This window comes from Asterias rubens, chromosome 16 (genome assembly GCF_902459465.1).
Source record: "Asterias rubens chromosome 16, eAstRub1.3, whole genome shotgun sequence".
NCBI classification, from domain to species: Eukaryota; Metazoa; Echinodermata; class Asteroidea; order Forcipulatida; family Asteriidae; genus Asterias; species Asterias rubens.
Genome location: NC_047077.1, coordinates 7330648 through 7351881, shown reverse-complemented (window position 1 = coordinate 7351881; position 21234 = coordinate 7330648). Strand labels below are relative to the sequence as shown.

General features: G+C 36.8%; 1 pseudogene; it reads left to right on the top strand.

Annotated features, from left to right (window-relative positions):
- Window positions 1-12849: 12849 nt before the first annotated feature.
- LOC117301077 lies at window positions 12850-16689 on the top strand (annotated as a pseudogene).
- The last annotated feature ends 4545 nt before the right edge of the window (window positions 16690-21234 follow it).

The window sequence follows — 21234 nt, the reverse complement described above, 5'->3', positions numbered from 1 at the left end:
CTTCCCAGCTATTGCCTTATTTAGGAAGTTTCTAGAAGCAGAAAATCCTAGCATACACCCACAGTCTAGATACCCTTTGCTTGTGGGGCTAGTATAAGTCACACTAGCCTAAAACAGGGTCTTACAACCATCAGTGTCAAGACTGCAGCTTTTCTTAATCTCAGAAACTGGTCTGGAAAGGGAAACAAGTCAACTAGAACTCCAACTGAAACCTCTAATCACTCATTGTATTTTTTTATCATTATTTGTATTACTTCAACCGAACCCTCCAATCAATTGTACTTCAACCAAACTCTCCAATCAACTAATTGTACTCCAACCGAACCCTCCAATCAACTAATTGTACTTCAACCAAATTCTCCAATCAACTAATTGTACTCCAACCGAACCCTCCAATCAACTTATTGTACTCCAACCAAATTCTCCAATCAACTAATTGTACTTCAACCAAACTCTCCATTCAACTAATTGTACTCCAAACGAACCCTCCAATCAACTAATTGTACTTCAACCAAATTCTCCAATCAACTAACTGTACTTCAACCGAACCCTCCAATTAACTATTTGTACTTCAACCGAACTCTCCAATCAAATAATTGTACTTCAACCGAACTCTCCAATCAACTAATTCAACCCAAACCCTCCAATCAACTAACTGTACTTTAACCAAACTCTCCAATCAACTAATTATTGAACTTAAACCTAACCCTCCAATCAACTAATTGTACTTCAACCGAACCGTCCAATCAACCTATTGTACTTCAACCGAACCCTCCAATCAACCTATTATACTTCAACCGAACCCTCCAATCAACTAATTCAACCCAAACCCTCCAATCAACTAACTGTACTTTAACCAAACTCTCCAATCAACTAATTATTGTACTTAAACCTAACCCTCCAATCAACCTATTGTACTTCAACCGAACCCTCCAATCAACTTATTGTACTCCAAACGAACCCTCCAATCAATTAATTGTACTTCAACCTAACCCTCCAATCAACTTATTGTACTTCAACTGAACTCTCCAATCAACTAATTATTGTACTTCAACCTAACCCTCCAATCAACTAATTGTACTTCAACCGAACCCTCCAATCAACCTATTGTACTTCAACCCAAACAACCAAAACCTCCTACCAACTAATTGTACTTCAACCAAAACCTCTCTTGCTCCATGCTCTGATCTAGTAAATATACTCCAACCTTACCGACAGTAAACCAACTTGCAACTAACCCTTCAATCAACTTGTAAACTAACCAACCTGTAATACAACTCTGCTCATACTCCAATTTACTTGTATTTATGTACTCTGAAACTTATTAAATATATTCTCAATATTGTTATAATTGTCTAAGCCTATGGCCAATATAATAGCAAACCTTTCATATGGAAAGAGAATACTAGTTTCTTTTCTCCTAAACTTAACAGCTAAACAAAACAAATTATAAATTTGCGTCTTTCTCAAAAACTACATTACTTCAGATGGAGCCGTTTCTCACTATGTTTTATACTATCGACCTCCATTACTCGTTGCCAAGTAAGGTTTTATGCTAATAATGATTTTGAGTAATTACCAATAGTGACTGTCCACTGCCTTTAACAAAAAATGGATTTTTGAAGTGTTGGCAGCTGCAGACAATCATCAGTTTTGAATTGCATTTCAGAGTGAAATATTTGAATTGTATTGGTGCATTAATTTAGTGTATGATAATTGGTTGGAGTACAATTGTGTGAAAGATGATTTTGAAAACTGTTTGTAAAAATTGTCATAAAAAGAACTTTTCACAAGTGGTTGATTCTTAATTTGAAAGATATCTTGAATTTGGAAAGATATCAGTTTTCAACAAAATATACAAATTTCAAAATTTCTCATTACATGTGTATTGCTGTAAGGTCTCTGTTTGTACTAACCTAATATAAGGCATCCCAGATGCAATCCAGCTTCAGCTGGATGTTGCCTGGAGTTTCAATTGTATAAAGAAATCAATAAACATCAAAGGGACTTTTATGCCATGAAGCTACAAATGGTGTAACCTAGTAACACAGCTGCAAAGGAATTAATCAAACACAACTAGTGGATCAGTGTTGTTGGGGTGTAACTCTACAAAGCATACACATGTTTGCTTTCTGTGTGTAATCGATTTTGCAATACTTAGGGCTGGGGTTCAAAACTGAAGAAAAAGTTTGCAAGGTCTGGCACCACCCTGTCTACTATAGATTCAAGATGGTTGGTCAAACACTTAATTTTATTTTCAAAACTTCAAATTTTGTCTTTCATCTTCAGACATTCCATTGCAAAGTTTTTGATGCTTAAATGAGTCCAAGTCGATAAATTCCCATCCGCCGTGACCATTAGGCATTTTGTCAAAGCTGTACATCGCACAATATTATTTGTATTATACAATAAAAACCACATTTTAGGGTTTGTAGTAAAATCTCAATTAAACTGGGTTGAAAGATTTCCCTTTCCACTATTTAGTGGAAAGGGAAATCTATAAACTCAGCATTAGAGATTTAAGTACAAACCCTAAAATGTGGTTTTTATTGTATAATACAAATAATATTGTGCGATGTACAGCTTTGACAAAATGCCTAATGGTCACGGCGGATGGGAATTTATCGACTTGGACTCATTTAAGCATCAAAAACTTTGCAATGGAATGTCTGAAGATGAAAGACAAAATTTGAAGTTTTGAAAATAAAATTAAGTGTTTGACCAACCATCTTGAATCTATAGTAGACAGGGTGGTGCCAGACCTTGCAAACTTTTTCTTCAGTTTTGAACCCCAGCCCTAAGTATTGCAAAATCGATTACACACAGAAAGCAAACATGTGTATGCTTTGTAGAGTTACACCCCAACAACACTGATCCACTAGTTGTGTTTGATTAATTCCTTTGCAGCTGTGTTACTAGGTTACACCATTTGTAGCTTCATGGCATAAAAGTCCCTTTGATGTTTATTGATTTCTTTATACAATTGAAACTCCAGGCAACATCAGCTGAAGCTGGATTGCATCTGGGATGCCTTATATTAGGTTAGTACAAACAGAGACCTTACAGCAATACACATGTAATGGAAATTTTGAAATTTGTATATTTGTTGAAAACTGATATCTTTCCAAATTCAAGATATCTTTCAAATTAAGAATCAACCACTTGTGAAAAGTTTTTATGACAATTTTTACAAACAGTTTTCAAAATCATCTTTCACACAATTGTACTCCAACCAATTATCATACACTAAATTAATTGCACCAATACAATTCAAATATTTCACTCTGAAATGCAATTCAAACTGATGATTGTCTGCAGCTGCCAACACTTCAAAAATCCATTTTTTGTTAAAGGCAGTGGACAGTCACTATTGGTAATTACTCAACATCATTATTAGCATAAACCTTACTTGGCAACGAGTAATGGAGGTCGATAGTATAAAACATAGTGAGAAACGGCTCCATCTGAAGTAATGTAGTTTTTGAGAAAGACGCAAATTTATAATTTGTTTGTGTTTAGCTGTTAAGTTTAGGAGAAAAGAAAACTAGTATTCTCTTTCCATATGAAAGGTTTGCTATTATATTGGCCATAGGCTTAGACAATTATAACAATATTGAGAATATATTTAATAAGTTTCAGAGTACATAAATACAAGTAAATTGGAGTATGAGCAGAGTTGTATTACAGGTTGGTTAGTTACAAGTTGATTGAAGGGTTAGTTGCAAGTTGGTTTACTGTCGGTAAGGTTGGAGTATATTTACTAGATCAGAGCATGGAGCAAGAGAGGTTTTTGGTTGAAGTACAATTAGTTGTAGGAGGTTTTGGTTGTTTGGGTTGAAGTACAATAGGTGATTGGAGGGTTCGGTTGAAGTACAATTAGTTGATTGGAGGGTTAGGTTGAAGTACAATAATTAGTTGATTGGAGAGTTCAGTTGAAGTACAATAAGTTGATTGGAGGGTTAGGTTGAAGTACAATTAATTGATTGGAGGGTTCGTTTGGAGTACAATAAGTTGATTGGAGGGTTCGGTTGAAGTACAATAGGTTGATTGGAGGGTTAGGTTTAAGTACAATAATTAGTTGATTGGAGAGTTTGGTTAAAGTACAGTTAGTTGATTGGAGGGTTTGGGTTGAATTAGTTGATTGGAGGGTTCGGTTGAAGTATAATAGGTTGATTGGAGGGTTCGGTGAAGTACAATAGGTTGATTGGACGGTTCGGTTGAAGTACAATTAGTTGATTGGGGGTTAGGTTTAAGTTCAATAATTAGTTGATTGGAGAGTTTGGTTAAAGTACAGTTAGTTGATTGGAGGGTTTGGGTTGAATTAGTTGATTGGAGAGTTCGGTTGAAGTACAATTATTTGATTGGAGAGTTCGGTTGAAGTACAAATAGTTAATTGGAGGGTTCGGTTGAAGTACAGTTAGTTGATTGGAGAATTTGGTTGAAGTACAATTAGTTGATTGGAGGGTTCGTTTGGAGTACAATTAGTTGAATGGAGAGTTTGGTTGAAGTACAATTAGTTGATTGGAGAATTTGGTTGGAGTACAATAAGTTGATTGGAGGGTTCGGTTGGAGTACAATTAGTTGATTGGAGAATTTGGTTGAAGTACAATTAGTTGATTGGAGGGTTCGGTTGGAGTACAATTAGTTGATTGGAGAGTTTGGTTGAAGTACAATTGATTGGAGGGTTCGGTTGAAGTAATACAAAAATGAAAAAAAATACAATGAGTGATTAGAGGTTTCAGTTGGAGTTCTAGTTGACTTGTTTCCCTTTCCAGACCAGTTTCTGAGATTAAGAAAAGCTGCAGTCTTGACACTGATGGTTGTAAGACCCTGTTTTAGGCTAGTGTGACTTATACTAGCCCCACAAGCAAAGGGTATCTAGACTGTGGGTGTATGCTAGGATTTTCTGCTTCTAGAAACTTCCTAAATAAGGCAATAGCTGGGAAGAGGCCTATAAATACCTATAAATACCAAGTATTTAATTGTAGTTAAGGTTCGATGTGCTCCAAATCAATGTTTTAGGACCAAAATTATGCAGAATACATTTTAATGATTTTTTCTGAACAGGGTAAACAAGGGAAACTGACTGTTGCTCTTGCACTTGCCCTTGCGGTTTATCTTGAGAAAATAAGGGTAACAACTGCATACTGACAAGTGCAAAAGATATTTAAAAAGACATCCAAAAGTATGACTTTATTAGCTAGACTTCTTACCTATCTTCCCTGAATCCAGGAGGAAGCTGTTTAGGTCTGGATAGAATATCTAGTCTCTCAGAAGGAGGCATTGTATGAAACTGTCTGCCTGTAAAATAAAACAATTAAACAAACAAACATTTTATACATTTGCACACAGTTATTATCTCCAGGCTTTTAAAAAAAAGAAAGGAGATTGTCATTACAAGACAGTGGACACTATTGGTAATTACTCAAAAAAACTATTAGCATAAAACCTTACTTGGTGACGAGTACCATGGGGAGCTGCTGATAGTATAACATTGTGAGAAACTGCTCCCTCTGAAGTAATGTAGTTTTCGAGAAAGAAGTATTTTTCCACGAACTTGATTTTGATTCTCGTGAAAAAATTATCTCGCCGTCTTGCTTTTTCACATGGATTAGTCTTGGCCCAAGATGTCAATGATTGGTACTTTTTTTTTCAACACAAAGTCGTTTTGTGAATGAATTTTTACCGAAAACCATGAGAAATATGTAGTTTAGCCCAGACTTAAAACTTCCGTGCCCCATTTATAAATTTTCATGTAAATTTTATGAGTTGACGGCACGACAATGAATTGACGGCGAGTTGACGGCAAGTCGGCGAGTAGTAGGACCGAGTCTAGCCGCTAGCATTTGGATAGCTAGACTCTAGTCTAGAGAGTCATAAACAAAACACTCAAAAGATGGGTTTGTCTTGTTTGTGTCGACTAATTATAGTAATAGTAGCAACTGTACAACTAACAATTCACATTTAAAAAAACAAAACAGGAGTAATACATATAACATGTAAGTAGAGCGAATAAAAATTTCTTAATTACAATTAAACACACAATTAAACATTAACTTACCGGATCGGATGGATATGGGAACTCCAAATTAATGTGTCTACAATTTCAAAATGAAAGTTCACTAAACATAGCATGCATAGGTAGGTGTATGTATGACTAAATAAATAATGTATTGACTTACTCTGTACAGCTGTAGCCATGTTCAGTACTTTCTTTAGACCCAAACAACAACAAAATCTTCGATTTTCTTGGAGCAGAAACACACTGCTTTCTCCACGTTTCAACGTACGCGACTTTCCTGTTTGGTTCGGTTGCTATGGGCAAGTTTGTGTACACCACGTGCACGACACCCCAACGACGTCGCGTGTACAGAGCTAGCTAGCACTGCGCCCTTCTGTTGACTTCCGCCTTTTGCCTTATGAATATTCATATAGATTTCTTTTGCAACGTCACAGCCCGAGTTTTTGCCAACCCAGATTGGAAAACTATAGAAAGCCATAAGTGCAAATCAAGAATAGATCGCTATTTTTGGTAACAATGTTTCACATTTTTTTGATAATTTTGTGGAAACATCTGTTATGTTTTACTAACATTCGGCAGACCATGCCAACCAAGGCGGTTTGTTTATCATCAACAAAAGAAAGGTCTATAGCTTTTCACGATTGGTGGGCGTGGTGGTCCCTGCAGTCTTTCGGTCGACGTCGAGAAAAGAAGAGACTCTCCGAGATGAAATTAAGCTAAATATACACCATGTTCGCTCTGTGATCTCACTACTCAAGCAACTTTATTAAATAAAGCACCAACAACAATCTGTGCAAAAAACATGTCAGGCTGAAGAACAGCTACTTTGATTGGGTTATTTTATGGAAGATTGGTCCATACAGCCAATAAGTGATGGTTTAACATAATTGTTTGTTCAATTTCACATTTCCGGGTTTTCATGGTTTTGGTCGAGCAGTGTGTCTGTACCATGCCACGTACGTACCTCTAGGTCGTGAAATACGCAAGGCAGATAGACGAGGCCGGTCGCAGGCCGGTGTATACGTGTGACCATCCAATGTCACGATCAAATAAGCAATAATTGCGCTGCCGTCGTCCACGTAGTTCCATGTAATACACAATAGTGAGAATTTCCGATCACATGTAGCTAGCACTGAGTGTAGCTCTGAATCTGATGATCAACTAGTCGAGATAGAGATTAGTGTTGTAGTTCGTAGCAGCAAAACTTGGCGGTGATTGTGTAACTGTGTAAGTAAAGTAGATATCAACTAGCCTCGGCATACTATATAGTCTATATTAGTAGTACTACTAATACTATTTTTACTAACTAGGTCATGCCTAGGCTACACACAGTATTATTTAAACTGGATTTAAACATTTCACTCTAACTGACTAAATTAATTAATAAATAATCTCACATTTTGATTGAGAGTTTCTCGGTGGAGCATCTATTTCTACCTCCATGGTAGAGTATAGAGCAAGGTCCCCAAGGAAGAGAAGCTCTATGCTCTATGGATGGAGGTAGCACCCCTTGTTGAGCTGTTAATGGCTCCGCTTTTAACATCGGTTTCATCACTGTCACCATTATTACTTTACACAGTGATGAGACCGATGTTAAAAGCAGAGCCATTAACAGCTCAACAAGGTGGGTAGGATCGAGGTAGCTCCAAGGGTTTGAAGGGATGGGGGTTCATGGGGTGGAGCATTTAATTTCATATTTTTACTTTATAAAAATATTAATAATACCTTGGACGGTTTTCAAGTCTCTGATGGGTCAAAATCCGGTCACGTGTGGAGTGTTAAAGGTGGTACAAAGACCAGCTTTGGAAATAGCGAATAAGTGGCCACTTAATCAGCATACATTGTGTAAACCTTGCGCGTTGCACTGTATCGCACGCTTATTTATATCCCTGTTAGTTCATTGCAACTTACGCGTACGCGCGCTGAAAATGTATCAATTTTGAGTGCGCGGTGTGTAATATGTGCGCGCGTATAAAGTGACGCCGAGTCATGTGCGCATTGTAATGCACAAGGAACAGCTATCGTCCAATCATTTGCCTCCTTGACCCCAGTGAAGGCGCTGAACAGATCTTTATTTCAAAGAGTCACTGGTCTCAAGATTAGTAATGTGATTAACGCACGAAAGAGATGGGAACCATCAAAAGCTCAAATATGGCCCCTGAACATGTCTGGAAGTACCGCCGAGAAAAAAAGTCACAAAATTTGGACAATATTGTAGCCGTTTAATTCGCTAAAAAAGGTATTTATTAATGATGGGAATAACAGTGTTCGTACCCGGTTTCACTGCGTGGTAATGACCTTTTGGTGGCTGGCGCTTTTAAACGGACCTCGCCTCCGGCTCGGTCCATTAACAGCGCCAGCCACCCGGTCATTACTACGTAGTGAAGACCGGGTACTCGCACTGTTATTCCCTAAATAAAGATCAACAGATCATTCCCATTCATTGGATGCTGGTCATCTGGCCCCCTAGTTTTTAGTTAGCCATGTCCGCCCCCTGACAATGTCCCCCCCCCCCTTTAGCAATGCTGCCCCCAGTGTATTAATTTTGTGCTTCTACCACTTTTTTATTTGATATGAAATAATATAGTATCTTATCTAATTAATTTACCTCAATGAGAACCCTTTTTGTAAAAATGAGTGAAAAAGTGATGGCGCCATACGGAAAGTTATCCTTTTCATCCTTTGTTATAGTGTGAAGCTGCAAGTTTCTTAGGGTTTCTTTAGGTGCCATAACGTAACACGTGACGTTAATCGCAACTAGGTTTCTTAAAGTTCCCCAGATGAAATATTGCATTATCCAATCGTTAAAAAAATGGATTTAATATATTGCAAAAAACAAATAAAAAATCAATCAAATATTATGAACAAAACCATAAAGGACTAAAACTTGTATTAATATTTCACGGTAAAACACATTACAAAACCGCAACCGAACGTATAATGTTATTTGGAGGTAACTTTGCGAGGGGGGTGGGGGCCTTGGCTGAGGGTGACTTTGTCTGGGGGCGACTTTGCTAGGGAGCGACATTGTCGAGGGGGGGGGATCATTGCAGGGGGCGACTTTGTTGGGGGCGAGCTGGCTAGGGGGAGGAGATGACCAGCCCCCTTCCCATTTAGTAAGCTTGTTTGGACTTGGAGCATAGTCATGATGATAGTCATTAGAGCATTTGGACTGATTTGGCTTGCACTGATTTTCACCTTTAAATATGTGCATCTAATACAACAATATAACAAATTGACAACCAAGATTAATAAACAATCCCTTTTTTATTGACCTCTAGGGAGAATAATTCAGCCCCTAGAACTATGAGGTTCGTTCGACTGCATGGAGACGATAGCGGAATGGACCTCAAAGCTCTAGGAGTAGGGAAATACACTGCATACAAACATACAATACCTTCTAAAGTAAGGATTATGACCAAACATTAAACCAGGTTTCTTAATACTCTCAAAAATCCCACTTTTGTTAAATCCACTAAATGTATGCTTCCCTCTCTTATAAAACTGATACTTTTCAAATATATCAGAGACTATACTTTGAAAAGGGGTTAGAGTTTCACCACTCTATAGAACAGTTGACTTATAGAAAATTCACTTTTCAGCATTGCCAGGATTCTATAAAATTTTGTATTCTGGATTTGTTGATAGTCCTATCAGCTCTTTGATAGTTTTAATCTAAATCTATTCCAGTGCTCCAGATTTTAAAAACTGTGTGTAACAATGTAGATCTATCTATATTGAAATTAATGTAATGTGTAAGGTTTCTTCTTTTCAGTGATGTTTTACTTTGCAAGATGAATTTTTTATCATACTATTTGTGGGTTATTCTTATCTGGCCAGCCCAGGTTTTGTTTGTTATTGGCTTTGTAGCACGGTTGAAATGTTTGATTTGTCAAGCATTTCATTTTTAATTTAGTATTATCTTGTGGTACTACTGACCATGATTGTGTTTTAAAACCCAAATAAATAATAAATAAATAAATAAACAAACTATTATTGTTAATACACTAAAAAAATTACAGACATATAGTTCTCACTCCAAATTGGATCGGTCGAGTTGGGTTTGAAAAGCGTTGGAAAGTGTTTGTTTTTAACATGCATGGTTAGCTAGATAATTTAAAAGTAGAATTAATGATCTACACAAACAAGCCTCTGCAAGCTGAACCAAACCTGCACATAAGGCGTAATCATGAAATGTTATGAGGTCTCAAAAAGTCAACGAAAAACTGCAATCTCATCAAAAAGATGTGAATGACTACAAGTTTCAATATTTATATCTAAAAAAGGGCTGAACAGTCCAAAGGGGACCTTGAACGCCATATACAGTGCAAGGAGTATCCGACGCAGTGCAGAACAAATATTCAGACTTTTTCACTAAGAGCTGACACAATGTATAAGTCAGAGACCTAGCCTGATATGGCGTAGGTAGTACACAGGATTCCTCTGTTGATGTGAAACCAACTATAAAATACAATGTTTGGGCAGGACATGAACACAAGTAAACTAAGTTAGGCCCTACACCAGATGAAATACAATATGGGCCTACCAATAGTTACTGCTACTGCCAAGACGGACATATATGAAAACAAATTACAATTCCTGAATACAAGGGTGACTTCCCTAATTTTTCTTTGGCTAGCACAATCCTCTTCCTCTTGCACCCCTTCTTTCTTTCTTTCTTTCTTTCTACCAATGGGATCAGGGAAAAATACCCACAACTGAACCAAGGCAAGCCTAATTCTTACAGAGAATGACCCTCGAATGAAAAAATCAGTAGTTTCTTTAAAAAAATTGAAACAAACGACTCTGAGGCCCTCCTGAACAAAACCTCTGAAACTGCATCCATGATTTTAAGTGTTTTAAAAACATTATTTAAAAATTATGCTTTGAAAAAAAAACTTACAGAAGGAAACAGAAACACCTCCTCTACATTGTCATTCGGCCTTAACAAATGTTGGATTGCTTTTCACCGATTTCAATCTTGAGTCGGACGGTCTTAAAAAAGACTTCATTTGTTTAATGTCACAGAACGCCCAATGCTCTTTACATAAAGTTTGCACCTTTGATAATCTAAAGTGTCTATGGAAAACTTTTGAAGGGGCACCAAGGCCAAGACCAGGGCAACAAAGACCCATGGCGTCTGTGGCTTCCGTGTAATTCCAGACCTGAGGACCAATTCAATGTTCAGACTCAAACAAATCATTCAGTGGAAATAGTATTGACAATGACAAGATTGCCAATTCAGACTCATACAAATCATCGGTATAAAATGAATGTAGTGTAAATGGTCGGCCCATGTGTTGCAATGAATGACACGTATGCGATTGAACGCCATTCTGCAACCACGGTTTATGCAGCTGTTACATAATGATCACTAGTGCATGCAGCGATCATGTGCAAACAATTAAATCTCTTATAAACATATATAAAGAATACGAAACGTGATGGGTTAGCCCCCTATTTCTCTTTCCCTCGTTGTATTTATTTATTTATTTTTACTTCAACAATTTTATAACGAAAGAAAACATTTAGACCTAGACTATAGGCCTATGTTACAATGTTTTGTATTTGGTGCTGTTCTTATAACAACTGTCGATGCACTACATGTTATGTACCTCCACAAATACACCAAGGCAAACTCAAGTAAAAGTACTAAAACATGACGTGAAATTTATATTACTGTTTACGAAGGCCCTGTAATTGTCATTTACCTGGCATAAAATATAATGATGAGACCTATTTTTTAAACAAAGGGCAATCAGTATTACCATTTTATATAAATATTGATGAAATCAAAATTTTGATTTGAGAAGAGATTTTAATGTTGTGGTACAAAGACAAGATCTAAGATTAAGTGGTAGAGAATTCTAGATGCCTGGCGCAGCTGAAGAACTGATCAATATTTCAAACCAAAATTATGTCCTAAAATTTAAATTTAAAGGACAAAATCAAATGATTTGATTAAACAAAGTTCTGTTTGCAATTTAACATTATTGTTGGATCAGTTCAGGTTTATACCCATTGCCCCATCTCCAGAATGTCTAAGATTTAGAATGATTTTGTTTCTTCCTCAAAATAACCAATACATGTACTTGTAGAAGAAAGGGTTTATTTACTACCTATGGATAGTTCACTTTATATTGTTTTTTACCCTACACCTATGTTTGTTAGCACTGTATACTCAGTACTTTCCCGACTTCTGTAAATAAAAATCACATGCATATGGTGTGTTTCGAACCCACAACCTCTGCAATTCAAGAGCAGCCTGGTAGTTAGAGGCACTTCCAATCCTATATTTAAAGCAGCAGGTACCACAATGATTATTAGACGTTAAATTTGCATCACAGATAAAAACTACTGTTTTGTTTTGGTTTTTAACCCTAACACTGAATGATAGTTCTAAAGTAAACTAAAAAGGATAACGATATTACGGACAAGCCTGAATGAACAGAAATATTAACTAGAACATTGCTTTTTTTTTCCTTTGTTTTTTTCTTGACATTAGGTGGTACATGGAGTATTGAGTCGCCATGGAAGCCTTACATCACTGGCACATTGGAAATGTTGTAAGACGAAGCACTGCCCAGAATAAACTGCCCTTGCTCAGGCATCACATAATGCTCCAACTATACCCAAGCCACATTGTACGCTATGGCTATGATCTCTGCTATTTATTATAATCTTCAGATCTCTATATCGACAGAGGATCAAACAAGCCAATTTATTAGACGAGTCAGACTTAGAATCCTCAGCTATTGACTCTGAACATGAGCAACTTGAAGATGATAAAAGGATTCAGTCTAGAAATAGTCAACCACATAGGAAAGATGCCGGGTCAGTCATGACTCGAGATGGTGTGGTCATTAATGGAATGGCAACTAGAAATAACTATCCATAATATAGAACCAGACAGCACACAGCAAGATGACAAGTTTGGGTTTGAAAGCAATGACACCAAGATTATAAACCCGACTGGAGGTATAAAGCTACGACACAACTCATTCAAGATTCGCTCAGCTCTGGTAACCCGATAACCTCAAGTATCAAACTAAAACAAGATGAAGCACCCAAAGCTCCAACGTTCTCCAAAGTGCCACCACCACCAACGTTTGACCAGTTTCTGTGGTACTGTGCTATGTTTGGTCTGATCATGATGCTTTTATGTGTGTGATTACAAGCATAAGTTTGCTGAGGGTACAAGGGAGTATTCACGTGACTTGTTATGTTTTTAGTTCTGCTGCTGTTTGCTGTTGCTGGGTTATTTACTGTGCAGACAACGGAGGACAAGATTTTAAACAGGTATGTTTTGTCTCTGTAAGGTTTGTAAGGTTATTTTACTTGCCATGCAAAGTTCACTGATAAGATTTCATTCATGTGCTTGCCAAACTGGTGCCTTCATTTATATCTTTTCTGATGGTTTTTTTTTCAGGGACCAGACTGAAGAATGGAAAGGTTGGATGCAGGTAATGTTTGTCTGGTACCACTACTTCATGGCTAAAGAGACTTACAACTACATTAGGATCTTCATGCTTGCTATGTTTGGATGACAGGTTTTGGTAAGATAAACTAGTGATCTTTACTTTGATTACCAGTTTCCTCTTCAAAATCTTACTTTATATATTTCAAGTTAAATAAACCACAAGGGAAAGAGACTGGATAAGTCTTAGCTAGTTTGGGTTGGAACAAAGAAAACTTGACTGGAGCAGCACTTGAACCAACAACCTCCCGTACAATAGGTCGATGGTTCAAGTCCCATTTCAGTAAATTAGTGTGTGTTCAAACCCAAAGTTTACCTATTTGCCTTGTTGTTTCAATCCACCAATGTACATGTATCAAGGGAAAGAGACTGGGTAAGTCTTAGCTAGTTTGGGTTGGAACAAAGAAAACTTGACTGGAGCAGCACTTGAACCAACAACCTCCCGTACAATAGGTCGATGGTTCAAGTCCCATTTCAGTAAATTAGTGTGTGTTCAAACCCAAAGTTTACCTATTTGCCTTGTTGTTTCAATCCACCAATGTACATGAATCAATTAGGGAATAACAGTGCGAGGACCCGGTCTTCACTACGTGGTAATGACCGAGTTGGTGGCTGGCGCTCTTAACGGCCCGAGCTGGAGGCGAGGTTCGTTAACAGCGCAAGCCAAAAACCAAGGTCATTACCACGCAGTGAAGACCGGGTCCGAACACTGTTATTCCCATTAATAAATACCTATTTTAGCGAATTAAACGGCTAAAATTGTCCAAACTTTGTGACTTTTCTCTCGGCGATACTTCCAGACATGTTCAGGGGCCCTATTTGAGTTTTTGATGGTTCCCATCTCTTTCGTGTGTTAATCACATTACTGATCTTTGAGACCAGTGACTCTTTTAAATAATGGTCTGTTCAGCGCCTTCACTGGGGTCAAAGGAGGCAAATGATTGGACGAGAGCTGTTCTTTGTGCATTAAAACGTGCGCATGAGCTCAGCGTCCATGTAGCAGTCGCTGTAAACAAGACCATATATGGACAAATGAGTTTATACGCGCACACTGTTACCACGCGCACTCAAAATTTATACATTTTCAGCACGCTACGTGCAAGTGCGCGAAGTTGCAATGAAACTAACATGGATATAAATAAGCATCGATACAATACAACGCGCAAGGTTACACAATGTAAGCTGATTTAGGGGCCACTTATTCGCTTTTCAAAGCTGGTCTTTATACCAAACCGTTAACACTCCCCACGTGACGGGTTTTGAATAGTCAGAGACTTGAATCCGTCCAAGGCATTTTTTATTGTATTAATTGAATTATCCTATTTATGTTTCCTTTACAGGTAACTTCTCTTCTTCTGGGTGCGGAAAGACTTTTCCTTGTGGCGTAGCCTGAAGAGTTATTTCGCTTAAACTTTCTTGTGTCATGACCCTGCTTGTTACAGATAATAGTTACATGTTGTATTACATCTGTGCCATGCACACCTATTGGTTCCTTTCTGTGTATGCATTTATGGGTATTTTCCCATCTTGGAATGAAGACAGATTGAAAATGGCATTTAAGTTTGTATGTTACTTTGTTATTAATGCTGCTGTATTTGACACACCCCTTCGAGATGTAATCTTTAAACCCTTCTGGTTTATCATGTCTTACGAAGGTTCAATGCATGAATGGTTATTCCGTGCTGGATTGGATCATTATGCTACTTTTGTTGGTATGGTTTGTGCTTATAACTATCCACACTTTGAGCGATTTATCAACTACCTTGATAAACGCCATCTTAATCATCGAGACTACATGACTACTGTACTTATCAAGTTCTTTCTATCTGGTCTGCTTTTGGTTATCTTAGGAATATGGTATGATGGCGTTATGCTTCGTGTGAAGTATGACTACAACAAGTACCATCCATACACCTCCTGGATACCTATACTAATCTATATATTCTTCAGGAACATTGTCCCATCTTTAAGGACTCGTTATCTTGGTTTATTTGCTTTTCTTGGTAAGATTACTCTGGAGACTTACATAGCACAGCTCCATATTTACATGCAGTATAATGCACATAAGCTGATTGTATTCATACCGGGTTACCCACTTATGAACTTTGCACTGGCCTCTATCATCTACCTTTTCATTTCTCATCGATTGTTTCATCTCACTATGGATTTCAGTGCCTTTATATTACCCAGGGATAACATGAAAAAGGTGGTGTTAAATGGTATCATGGGAATTGTTGTTGTTGGTCTTCATTTGTGTTTTGCATTGTTGTGTCGGGAAGTCAGATTAATTTAGGAATGATTTAATGTTACAGTGAGTGAAGTCATTTTCTGAATGTTTTGGATCATTTCTTAAAAGCAATATTTCATAGAATACAGTTGGATGTAAATTTACATAGTTAAGTAAAGACACTTTATGTAGATTAATGTAGATTATTTTTATATTATTTTTATAACTATTTATTTTGACAGTGTCACAGTAAGCTTCTTAAGTTCTTGGATGAAGGAGAAGGTTCTGAGACAACTTGCATATTCTTTTAGGTTTATTTATTATTTCATTATCTGTTTTATGGTTTTCTTCTGAACGAATGTAGAACTTTGATTAAAGTACACAAAAGCCCCTTCTTTGATTTTTAAATGGGTTTTGCCTCCTACATGTCATACTCACAGGTGAGAACATGAAATGTAATGTTGATTGAATTCAGAGAGAGTTCGACCATAGACTAGAATGCATCTATTTTCTTAACAATTTGTTTTTAAAGTAAAATTCAAGAGCATTAATAGCATACATGTAAGTATTTATTTAAAGCAAGAGGCATGTTTTACCCTCAAAAGAAAGAAAAGTGATTAAATATTTAATCATTTTTTGTATATTTGTTGGTGAACTAAGAGAACTTGACGAGATTTGAACCTGTGGTGTCCATCAGATTGCTGGTGTTTACCCTTTATGGCATATCTCTTTGTTCAGGGGTGTCAAGTAAAGCTTTAGGGGCATGGATCACACCCAGGTTTAACATACTTCCCTTATGGGATGTCAATTTCTTTGTTCACAGGTGCCAATATGTCTTTCAACCTTAAACTGCTGTATAACCAAGGGGCAGGGAACAAACAGATAGGATCACCTTAAAGGCAGTGGACATTATTGGTAATTACTCAACATAATTATAAGAATAAAACCTTAATTGGTAACAAGTACTGGGTAGCTGTTGATAGTATAAAATACTGTGAGAAACGGCTCCCTCTGATGAAGTGACGTAGTTTTTGAGAAAGGTAATTTTCAACAAATTTGATTACGAGACTTCAGAATTAGATATTGACGTCTCGAAATCAAGCATCTGAAAGCACACAACTTTTTGTGACAAGGGTGTTTTTTCTTTTATTTTATTATCTTGCAACTTCGACGACAATTTGAGCTCAAAATTTCACGGGTTTGTTTATTTGTGCATATGTTGAGATACACCAAGTGAGAAGACTGGTCTTTGACAATTACCAATAGTGTCCAGTGTCTGAACTGGAATTCAGTTGCCTTACATAATAATTGGTGCATGTTAAACTTAGTGTGAAATTAATTACCATTATGAGTGTGTGACTCTGAGGTTGAAAGGTAATTAATTATTATAATATGGGTAAATATTTGTTTCTTATGACCTTGAGGACTTAGTATATGGAAATTTGCTTTAGATTATTATTATTTTTTGAGGACCTAAATGTAACAAAATGTTAAGATATTTGTACAATGCATTGTGCGTGTATATGACGAGTTGAAACAATTACTGTATGCTGCACTAGGATTAGCATTGAACTTATGATGTATACAGTATACATGTATGTATGAAAGGTTACACACCTATATTCACACCCCTATATTCCGACACCCTATGTTCGGACAACTCCCCCTATGTTCCGACACCCCTATACTCCAACACCCCTATGTTCCGACAACTGAACCTATATTCCGACACCCCTTTGTTCCGACACCCCTATGTTCCGAAACCCCTATGTTCCGACACCCCTATGTTCGCACATTATTACTCTGTTGATCAATAACAAAACACATCTTGTATTACAGGTTTCCCGGCGAATTTTGGCCCGGAATAGGTTTGAATATCATAAGTTGAATTTGTACTGATTTTAAAAGTGATGGAATCAAATTAAGATAATCGAATCACACATGATTTTGTTGCTTGTTGTGGTTATAAACATGAGTTAGGCCTATAGCTCCCCGTATTAGCTGTCAATGAAATACTTGGTACTTTGCTATTGTTAGATACGTGTCCATGTTGATAACGTTTCATGTGCCTTCAATTTATTGCGCCGATGTGTAACTTCTTACATTTGCGCCCCCTCCCCCAAATATTTAAAAAAAAAAATTAAAAAATAAATAATATAATAATAAAATAATATTAATAACGAATTAAGTCATACCACCCCCTCCATTACTCAGTCCTCTTCTAAATAAATCAAAGATGCTATTTTTTCATAGCGGAAAAACTCTTTTCATACAAATTAAACTCCTCTGGGGGACTACATAGGTTACCGGTACGTTTATGGACTAAATTGCAGTCAGGTGTAGTTTCTTATAAAATGGCTAACACAAAATATTGGTGCATGTTGTCGGAACATAGGGGTGTTGGAACATAGGGTGTTTGGGTCGTTGGAATATATATGGTGTCGGAACATAGGGGTGTCGGAACATGGGGTGTCGGTGTCGGAACATAGGGATGTCGGGAATATAGAGCAGTCACCAGATGAAAAGCTTTTTGTAAAATGAGAAAACCACTTTGTGTTTACATGTAGATGGATTTCATTTGGTAGAGTACCAAATAGGAGTAATACCAATGTTCCTTGCGAACCATTTTAACGTTAAGTTTTGACTTAAACATATATTCAATGGAGGCAAATCAATTTTAGCAACTTCGAATTGTAGTGCAAGATACACCTGTTGAGCACAGTGAAAACAGTCTACGTTGTTTGAAAGGGTAAAGGAAACACATTGTTATTGTAATGTTTGTATATTATGTTAGGGTATTGTTTCTAGTTCTAGTGCAATTTAAATGGAATAACTGAATTTAATGGTAAAGGAAGTGTATAAATGTGAAAAAATGTTTACATGATTACACTTAACTTACAGTGTGATAAGGTTTACATATAACCAGCTCACAGGGTGTTCAAGTTGCTCTTAGTTGAAAACTTCACTTGAAATAGTTTTACTTGAGATGCTTTAGTTTTTTAGAAATGAGTAAAACAATGAGGTTGGATCTTGCAAGTCTGAAATACAATGTTTGAGAACAGTCACAGGGTTTTTACACAAATTGTTTGCAACTCAGGTTTGTTATTACATACATGTGTTGGGTCACACAAAGTTTGGACACTGGTCTTTGACAGTGACCAATGTTGGTCACCGCCTGACGGAAAGCAGCTTAACTTTCCTTCCACTTCAAACTAACTGCCGAGTATTATATACCTTTGTTGTGGATGTTATATAATCAGAGTGATGCCAAATGGGCTGTTCACTTAAACAAAAAAACTATTGTGTGTTTAACCCCTGCGAGGCTTGATATTTAATACATAAAGCCATGCATTTTGAACTGAAAATTCACTATTTTAAATTTTATTGCAAATACAAGTCCTGGCTGACAAAGGCTTTCAAAAACTAACTAAAAGCCTACTTCCAAAACTGTTTTTGCCCCAATTTGAACTTTCTCAAAAGTAATTTGAAGGTTACATGGTGTGCTGTAACAAATGCTTGCATAGTTTGAAACTACTTAAATTTGAGTTGCCCTTTTTTTACAGGGGGACTTTGCTTATGGGACACTGTAAGGTTACCGTTTGTTCGGAATGTTCGTTTCAAGTACAATTTACATGATTTATGGTATTTTAATAAATCAAACACAAGGACCAATACACAAATGTGGACTTTGGGTTTATTTTCTTATCTTTAAATATTACAGAAAACAAAATAGCATGTATCCATCATGTACAAACTCGAGTGGTTTCACCGTGTGCACACGTCTAAAATACCAAGTCATTTGCTTCAGCAAAAAATAAAATCTCATAGTGCTTCAAAGTCAATGCACCAATACTCTTAATTATTCCTTACACTTACAAACAGAAATAAAAAGATTCTTGCCTCATTTTATTTCAAATGATTGAACTAAAAGAAATAACTTGGTTACTTTCAATTCCACAAAAACTAGTACTCTAGTCTGTTGCTTTAATGGTAAATTTAGTTCATTTAGTATACACATTATTGACGGGTTCGGCCGAGGGAAATAGGTCGCTCTTCTGGTCACTCACAGGCCCGAGGGGGAATAGACATGCACAAGTAACCGAATTATGCCAGTCCATATGTGTTTTATAACACACATCGGTCTTAAAATGTGAAAGAAGAAAATAATCGTGGAAAAGAATGGAACGCATTAAAATTCCCCATATTCAGTTATTAGTTGCTGTTTATGGTTCACGTCAAGAGAGGGCGCTGTAAACAGTAAAAAATTAAAAGACTAATGCCCGCTCAGGCACTACTTCCTGCAAAACATGCGCACACGATCACTAAACTTTATAAGTTCATCCCACATGACAGTGTTTCAGCCAACCAGAATACAGAACAAGCAAGAGGTGTTTTATAATGAGGAATATGGATTGATTTAAATTTGGTTTACTTTCTTTGCTTGAATTATATCAGAATTATTTTATCATTTAATAAAACATGTATAATGTAAGATTATGAAGGGGTTACTTTTATGGCGTAGATGACTACAAGGCCTTTTTGATAGTAGTATCTATAATGGGTTGAAGATGCATTATTCTCCAAGACAACACAAATCACACCAACTGAGATAGGCTTTGAACCTAGAGTCTTATACGCACTTCCCGACTAAATCACCACAAACCTTTGCCTATACAAACATTAAGCATCTTTTGCTGCAACATTTATTATTGCATATTAACGGCTCCATTGTGAGGCACATGTGTAGGTTCAACTGAGAACACCTCTATTGTAATTCATGCCAAACATTATAATAATAGTACCAGGACAACAATCAATAAAAGATGCTTGAAAATGAATAAGGACAGGTGGGCACAACAGGTCCTTAAGGAACCCCCCCCCCCATTCCCAAATACTCAAATCTATAGTAAGTCAAAACTTAGTCTTATTGTAGTATGAACACAAGTTCATTAAGAAGTGAGCAAACCTAGAGTAGCATCACTTAGTTGTTCATCAATCTCTCATTGTGATATCAAATCAGAAATATCAACTGTCATTTAAACTGGCCACAAAAATCTCAGATCCAACTTGCTTTTTTCATACTACTTAACTACATGAATCTAACACAGAATTGTACAAGGCGAGTGAAAATACAAAGAAAATACAATGCAACAGTACAAAAAACTTAAAAGTGAAGTGTGTCCGGAATGTACCAAAATTGATGGTTTGAATTTGCTGTTTATGACAAGTCTTTCCTTAGTAGGATAGAACGGCACATTACATTATTTCCCTGTGCTTAGATGGTTTACCAGGAATGGCTACACCATGATTAGAGTTTTATTTCTACAAGGTTATATGTTGACTTGCTTAAACTCGCCTCCTACAAAAAGAAAAACTACAACTAGTGAAGCTTGAATAATTAAACAAAACCAAATGCTTTGGTCTTAATTGCCATGAGTAGTTTTTTCTTGAGAATGACTTGGAGCTGTACAAGGGATGTAAGGCGAGAAATGCAGGTGTTTGCAGTGG